The following is an 8,264-nucleotide window of genomic DNA, read 5'->3' on the forward strand; positions in this document are numbered from 1 at the left end:
GGTAAATGTCGGCGCCCTCAACACTGTTTGGGTTCTGACATGTTTGGAAGGTTGCAGGGCACCCCCTAACATGTCCTGTCAGTACCGTCCTGCAGTCGTGCAGGGTACGGTCTTTGGTGTTGTGGTTGTCTTGAGTGCCCTGCCTTACTTGCTTTGCCCGTTTCCTAGTCCTCACCGAGCGGGCGTCCCCGGTTGGTTGGTCCCAGTTGGCTCTGACTGCGCCAGTTGGAGAAGAGTTGTAAGCAGAGGTTCGGTGCATCCCCGATCGGAGATGCGGGTCAGAGCCGGAAGCGGTGTTGGCTAGGCCTTCCAGTCGAAGAGGCGGGTCGGAGTCCGAAGCGAGCGCTGCTCTTCCTCGGCCAGGCCTTCTGGTCGGAGAGGCGGGTCAGAGTTGGAAGCGAGCGCCGTTCCTCCTAGCTAGGCCTTTCGGTCGGAGAGGCGGGCCGGAGTCGGAAGTGAGCGCCGTTCCTCCTTGGCCAGGACTTCTGGTGGGAGATTGGATTGCTCTTCTGGCCTATTGTTAGGTTCTTGGGCAGCCCCCGAAGTTGCACGTCGTTCGCAATGTCGTCTGCTGGGCTGAGCCTTTACTGGGAAGCTGGTCCATGAGGGACCCTGAGTTTATGAACCCGACAGGAGCCCCCAAGCCCCTAGGTGATTCGGGTAGAATCATCTGGGGGATTTTTTGTCTTCACAGCGGGTGCCCGCGAGCGCACCCGCGGGTGTAGCCCCCGGGTGATTTGGGTAGAATTGTCTAGGGGTTTTTTCATGTTGCCAGCGGGGGAATTTTTTTGTTTCGACAGCGGGTGCGCATGAGCGCACCCGCAGGTGTAGCCCTCGAGCCCTCAGGTGATTCGAGTAGAATCGCCTGAGGGGTTTTTGTCAGCGGGCGTGTGTGTGTGCCTTGGTGGGGTAGCCTCTTCTTTTCTAGTTTCTGACCCATCATTTCTAGGAGTGTGGTTTCTAGGCGTTTGGCCGTGGCCGAGGGACTGGGTGAGACAAAGTCATCAACTAGGGGCATCGAGCGAGTCGGAGTCACGGATCCAGGCACTGGGCGCAACGAGGGATCGGGCAAGTCAGAGTCACGAATCGAGGCATCGGACGTGCCGAGGGATCGAGCGAAACAGAGTCACAGATCTAGGCGCTGGGCGTAATGAGGGATCTAGCGAGCTAGAGTCACGAATCTAGGCATCAGACGTGCCAAGGGATCAAGCGAGTCAGAGTCATGGATCTAGGCGCTGGGTGCAACGAGGGATTGGGCGAGCTGAGGTGTTGGGCGTCCTAAGCCCCTTGAGCCCCATTGGGCTTGGTAGGGACGGTTGAGTTTCATACATTTCCCCATCCGTGGTTTCCACAACTGAAGGGGCTGAGCTAACGTCGCTTGCCTCGATGGCTTGAGTGACGCGCTCGATGAGCTCGCTAATGGGCATGTTTGAGTGAAATCCGGGTCTGTCGTTCATGATGGGGTCGGCATAGCCCTCATGTGGCATTCCATTGCTCCTTAACCCATGTCCTGGTAGATGCCTAGGTCATTCCAGAGACCGACTCAGGTGGCCCGCTGGCCTCCACCTCGATGGAGATTCTGTGGGCATGGCTCGAGGTTTAGGATCAAACGAGAAGGTCGAGATGACCCTGTCTGCTTTGGAGCAGACTGGTCAAGGGCCACTCGAGGCTCATCTACATTTTCTCCCCTGGCTCTATTTGACGCGAGGCGGCCTTGAGCCCTTCGTGGGCTGGCCTTCGAACCCCAGTCGGTTGTTGCTCTTGTTGAATGTGGCAACTGCTGCTTCATGACACAACACAGAGTGTTGTGATGCATTTGACTGCATATGCGATGCTTTGGATGTATGGGATGAATGAATGCATGCATGGATGAATGTGTAAATGTGTGTATGAATGTATGAATGACAACAGATGAATGAATGAATCATATAAAGAAATAGTGGGGGTTGGTAATGTTACCTTGATGACTCGAGTGATGAGGTTTGAGGAGCTCCAATTGGATATGTCCGACCAGGATCTACGCTCATCATTCGTGACGGAGTTGGCATGACCCACATGGGGCGTCCCTCTGCTCCTTACCTGTCTCTTGGCATTCGCCTAAGCCGTCCGATTGACTCAGGAGGCCCGTTGGTTTCTCCTTGGCGGAGATCCCATTGTTGGGCCCTTCTAGGTCCCACCTGGGAAGGCGAAGAGCCGCTTGCATGCAGTTGCACCTGGTTTCCCATGCCTGGCGTGTGGTAGTGGTGGGCCATGCCTAGGCCATGTCCTGTTTGACCAGGCACCATCTCGTCGGGCAGGGTGCGTCCCATCGGTTAGGGCACGTCCCGTCGTATCCGATCTGCATTGAATGGGGAAGGGAGAGGGTTTTTCAACCCCTTCATTCGCCTTTCCCCAACTACTGCACCTCCTTCTTAAATATGGGAAGGGAGAGGGCTTTTGTCCTGTTCCTTCGCCTATTCCTCATCTGCCACCTCTCTTCCTTCTTCCTTCTCGCCAAGAGCATTCGTGCACTGCAGTGGTTCCTAAGCGAGAGAGAGGAGAGAGCGAGGGATAGGAGAAACCTGTAGATCCATTTGCGAATCCAGAGTGCAATATTGAGCTAGAGGTCATTTGTCATGATTGAGTCGGTGTTGGCTGCCTTCGCCAAGAAGGGGGTGGTGCCACTGAAGGAGGTGGCGCACTAGAGGGCTCCTGTAGGGGAGGATTTCCCATAGCCTCGGGCTGGTGAGGTTGTCTCCTTCCTCGCCTTCCATAAGCACGGGTTGGGATACCCTGCGCACTAGTTCCTACGTGGGCTCCTCAATGAGTGGGGCCTAGAGCTGCAACACCTCAATCCGACTAGGGTGCTGCACATTGCTAGATTCGTCACCGTGTGTGAGGCCTTCCTTGGGATGGAGCTGCATGTGGACTTCTTCTAGCAGATGTTCTCTGGGTGAGCTTTGTTGGTGGGGAAGCGGCTTAGGATCATGCTGGTAGGAGGCTTCGCACTGCAGAAGAAACCGAGCGCATCGGGCGCCTACCACATGTACACCCCCTGTGACTCCAATGGGGGGTGGCATGGGGAGTGGTTCTATATTGGGAACCTAGTGGAGGCTCCATTCTTGTCATTCACCGACAGAAGGCTAGAGAGGTAGGACAGTTGGTCGTGGGGCCCCTCCAGCTAGGAGAAGAAGCTGGAGATCATTGGGGAGGAGCTCGAGAAGCTGGTGAAGCAGGGCCTCGACGGGGTGCAGGTGTTCCACACCTTCTACTGCCCTTGGGTCGCTCCGCTGGCAGAGAGGACGCGGCCAATGTGGATGTATAATGGCCCGACAGACCCTGACCACGTGTCACCGGAGGAGTTGGCGAGTGACGAAGTCTAGAGCCAACTTGACCGGGTGCTGCGAATGAAGGCCAAAGAGACCCTTGATAGAAAGCCCGGAGCTCTCAATGCTTCGAAGCTATCCAAACTGGTACATTCTGCTTTCCTTATTTCGTGTCCCTTTTGATCCCATTCTCCTATATTCTTGACTTCGTGTCATCCGTTCCATAGGGACTCAGAGTTTACAAGTCCCAGCCGCATCTTCCGAAGGGGCTAGAGGGTGTGGCCCTATAGGCTGCCCTAAAGGAGGCTCGGTGAAAGCATGAGAAGGAGATGGAGATCGCCTGGTGTGTGTGGGCCAGGGAAAACAGGAGCGACATCAAGTCAGAGGACCCCACGGAGATGGGTGACGACGTGATCTCCTCCAAGGAGGAGGGAGGCCAGGACGCCGGTGCGACCTCGGTGGTGCGTTGTGAGCCTGTGGCCGCACCTGTCAGCGATGGGTGGGACATAGAGAGGCGTGGAGACGCTCCCGTGCCCTGGAAGCACGTCGTGAGCTTGGACACCATCGGCGAGCGGGAGGCAAAGTGGACGCGGTCGCCGTGGCCCTTGGAGGAGCAGGTTCATACCCGTGCATCATCAGGGCCGACACTAGCACGTGACCCACAATGGGGGGACACCTCGCTAGCTGCTTCGGTCAGCACATCTCGAGCCAGCGGTTGCGGTGACTCGTGGGCCGATCGGGAGCTGGCCGGGACGACCCCCCCTCCGGTCGAAGCGAGGGGGTGCAGGTCACAACCCGTGAGCAGCCCTCATCCAGCGGGCCCATTGCCATTAGGTCGGAGCTTTAGAGCCCTACCGCTTATGGCTTGGTATGTGCTCTTTGTTTCTTTTAGAGTGTGACTGACCTGTTCTTTTCGACAGCGGCTAGATGCTGATGGGACTGAGCGTCGCCCCAACTTCCATACGAGTGGAGTGGAGGACCACCTTGCATCGCGCCATGATGAGTGGCGGGGAGAGCAGGACAGTGGCGGCGCGCCCTTCCCCTCTGAAGGTGGTGCCTTCATAGCTGGTCGCAAGTACGGTGGCGACGGTGGAGGTGATGGTGGTGATCCCGGCGACGGCAAAGGCCGTGTTAGAGGTGACCCTTGCAGCCCCTCCCCCACCGGCTATGGTGGAAGAGGAGAGGGAGACCGGGCTCCCTGCCTTGTCGGGTGGAGGGCCACATGGCTCACCTACTCGGTCAGAGCTAGAGGTACCAGGGGGAGACACGGCCTAGGCCGGAGGCAGAATGTCTATCAGAGGCCTATGAAATCGAGGTGGTGGAGATCCCCTCCGATGTTAAAGTAGGTGATGAGGTGGAGTTGCCGGTGCCGTCGTTGGAGCTGGCAGTGGTCTAATCGTCGGCTGGGTCCTCTAGTGGGCTAGGGGCTACCAACCTGGTGTGGCCCTGCCCTAAGGACCCGAGGAAGGTGCAGTTCGTCCTTCTAGATGAGCAGGAGTGTTAGCTCTAGGACGTGATTGGGGGGAGAGGACTTGCGATGGAGTCCAATCTCGCCCAAACAAGGGTGAAGCTGGAGGTGGCCCTGGAGTGGGTCAAGTCCGTCCTACAGGCAGTCATGGTTGACCTACCCTATGTCATAGAGGTGAGTTTTCTACATTCGTCCTTGACTCCTGGTCTTTCGTTGGTTGCCTCAGCACGCTTGCTTCTTGTTTTGCAGGGTCTGGAGGAGATGTCGAGCCGTAAGTCTCGTTTCCTCTGGATGGAGCATGCCTAGATGGAGCAGGAAGATGTAGCGTCATGGCGGGTTGCCAAGCTCAAGCGCTAGCTAGAGTCCACCTACCATGAGTCCCAAGACCAGGCGGCGGAGGCGACGGAGGCGCTAGCGGCAGAAGTGCTTGCGGCGGAGTGGGCGACCGCCGCCGAGCGAGGGCTCGATATGGTGAAGGCCCGCTAGGCGGAGATCGAGGCGGCACTATAGAAGTCTCTGGAGAACACAGAGATAGAGCTCTAGAGTTCCCTGGAGGCTCTAGAGTCAGAGCGGAAGGCCCGGTCGGAGGTCAATCGGGAAGTGCTCGTGCTCCAGGGCCGGGTGATGGGGACGGAGGAGCCGATCGCCCAACTGTGCAAGCAGGTGACTCAGTAGGAGGAGGGACTCTCCATACTTGAGAACACCCACCTCATTATGTACCTCTTCTGCTTTCGATGTGTTGGTTTCTTCCTTTAGCTTGCTTCTGAGCTTGTCGTCCTTCTTCCAGAGCTAGGAGGAAAAGTTGCGTCGCTGGAGAAGGACCTGGAGATGGCCAAGGCGACGATGGCTCGGAGAGCGAAGGCACTAGCCAAGTCCCTTGAAGAGTGATGTGCTCTCAAGTGGGAGCTTAACTAGCTCCGCAATGTCACTCAGGTCATCGTCTCGGAGGTGTTCGGGTCAGCGCCGAGCACCAGCACGCCCGCCATCCGACTAGCTGAGGTCCCGGATGAGGTTCGGGCCCTCATCATCGATGGGATGTTTTATGGGACATTGGGAGTGCTAACTTCGGTGGCGACATACCACCCAAACTTGGACTTCGTCACCATCTATAGCGGGTATGCCACTGGTTGGAGCGCGGAGGATATCCACTCGCTCGGGGAGAGCTTGCTGCCACACGCATAGTTGGTGGCTGAGCAAGTCTCCACGCAGTGGGTGATGGATGCTCACCGTGTGAACACGGCCGGCACATGCGCGGAGGATGTCGCCTAGCCTACAGATGGCGTGGAGCCTGGGTCAGAAGTGGACGTCACCCTACCTAAGACCAAGCCGAACGTTGCCTAGCCGGTGGACGAGCAACCCCTACCCTCGCCGGTAGCCGATGCCGCCGTGGAGCCATAGTAGAAATTAGAGTAGAAGTACTTAGCATATGTGAAGGATGAGTTCATGGGGAAGCCCCCATGTAAAAGTTTTAATGAATACAACATGTTTTGTTTTTGTGATGAAATCACTTCATTCGGGGAAGCTTGTCCCGTATGTTTCTTGTTTTTTACCCTAGCCTAGCTCTATTTTTTATTCTTTCTTTTTTGCACCTGCCCGTTCGTACCATAGGCTGCAACCTTAAGAGCCTGGGCATGGCCCATGAGGCTCAACTGCTCGTAACCATAGGTAGAGGCAGGGTGCGATCGGTCAGAATGTTGAAGCAAAGTTTACGTAAGGTAATTAAAGGAACGGACTACCCTTTCGTTCAGGTAAAAAGATATATTTACCATATGATAGTAAAAAAAGAAAGGGGTGGTATCACACCCCTGTGGAGCCCCCGAGCAATCCAAGCTAAAAGTGTTTGGGTCAGGGTGCTTTGCAGGAGCGAACGCTGAATGAAAGAAAACGGTAAAGACCAAATTTTTAGGGGAAGAAACGACGTAACTGTTCGCTATTCCAAGTGTTGGTGAGAATGTTGTCGTTGTCATCCTTTAGTCAGTAGGTGCCTGGTCTGATTAGTTTGGTCACCATATAGGGACTTTCAGTCGTCCGTATCCTTGCTTGCCATGGCCCCCTTCTAGGTTGCTACCTCCTTGCCCTTTCCTTCCTTCGGCCCGCTGGCCTGTCGCAGAAAGCATTTGAGGAGTTCGCGGTCCTTGTAGAGGTGCTTGATGGGGTAGGCGTGGTTGGTGCATGGGCTCTCCATGAGCTCATCAAAGTGGTCAGGCAGGCCCTGCAGGGCTGCTTGCCCGTGCGATCAGCCATGGCGACCAACACGGAGTTGGCCAGTCGGCACCAATCCTTCTTGTTCTTTTTGCCCCTCTGCATGGAGGGGCCCTTGTCCTAATCCTCGTGCTTGGCCTTGACTTTGTCCCAACCTCCATTGAAGACTACTCTGATTGCCTCCTCACTAGAGGCGTGGTTCATGGCGACGTCGAGCAGGTCGCGGGTGGTTCAGGGCTTTAGGCAGCCAAGCTTGTGGATCAGGGACTCACAGGATGTCCTAGAGAGGAATGCACCAATGACGTCCGCGTCGACGACATTAGGGAGGGAGTTGCATCTTTTGGAGAACCTGCGGATGTAATCCTGTAGGGGCTCGCTGGGCTCCTACTAGCAGCTCTTAAGGTCCTAGGAGTTCCTAGGACGGACATACATCCCCTAGAAGTTCCCAACAAAGACCCTCTTAAGGTTCGCCCAGTCGCGGATGCTGTCGTGCGGGAGGAATTCAAGCCACGCTCAAACATGTTCCCCCACGCAGATAGGGAGGTACTGAATGATGAAGTGGTCATCATCCACTCCGACTTGGCAGACAAGCTAGAAATCTTTGAGCCATATATTGGGGTTCGTCTCCCCGATGTACTTAGCGATGTTGGTGGGTGGTCGGAAGTGCCATGGGAACAGCGCTCTCAAGATGCGTCAGCCAAAGGCCCATGGTCTCGGGCCATCTGAGCTGGGACTCTGGCTGTCTGGCCGGTGACCATGCCTGGGGTGCGTTTCACCACTCCCTGCGATGGTTCGGCCAGGGTCTATGTGGCCTGCCCTCATGGCCGCCCGATGGATGTCATCATCATGCTGAACCTGATGCCGGTTGCTGATGACACTATGAGCATCCTAGTTTGGACCGAGCTGTTCACGTACCGGTGGTCGGTGTTGAGTAGGCACTGGGTCAGACTACAATGCAGCTGCAGCCTCCTGTGCCATGTTTGGCGGCTGTAGTGGTGAGCGGATGGAGCGATCTGTCTGGTGCGTCCCCACTCCCCTGGTGGGGAGAGAGGCCATTAGTTGGTGTCGCGATGTGGAGCTCTCTTCTTGTTGAATGATGGCGGCTTCCACCAGCGCCCGGAGGTTCTGGTGGGCCACCCGCTCCTAGGGGTCGACGGGCTCGGGAACGTCGTGCAGAAGCATTTGCCGCAGTGGCGATGTTCTGGCTAGCCTGAGCGAACTATGGGGGATCGTTCCCCTCGTCCATGATGTTGCGCTGGACCTAGCGGGCATGACCTCGGGCGCCGCTC

This window comes from Miscanthus floridulus, chromosome 3 (genome assembly GCF_019320115.1).
Source record: "Miscanthus floridulus cultivar M001 chromosome 3, ASM1932011v1, whole genome shotgun sequence".
NCBI classification, from domain to species: Eukaryota; Viridiplantae; Streptophyta; class Magnoliopsida; order Poales; family Poaceae; genus Miscanthus; species Miscanthus floridulus.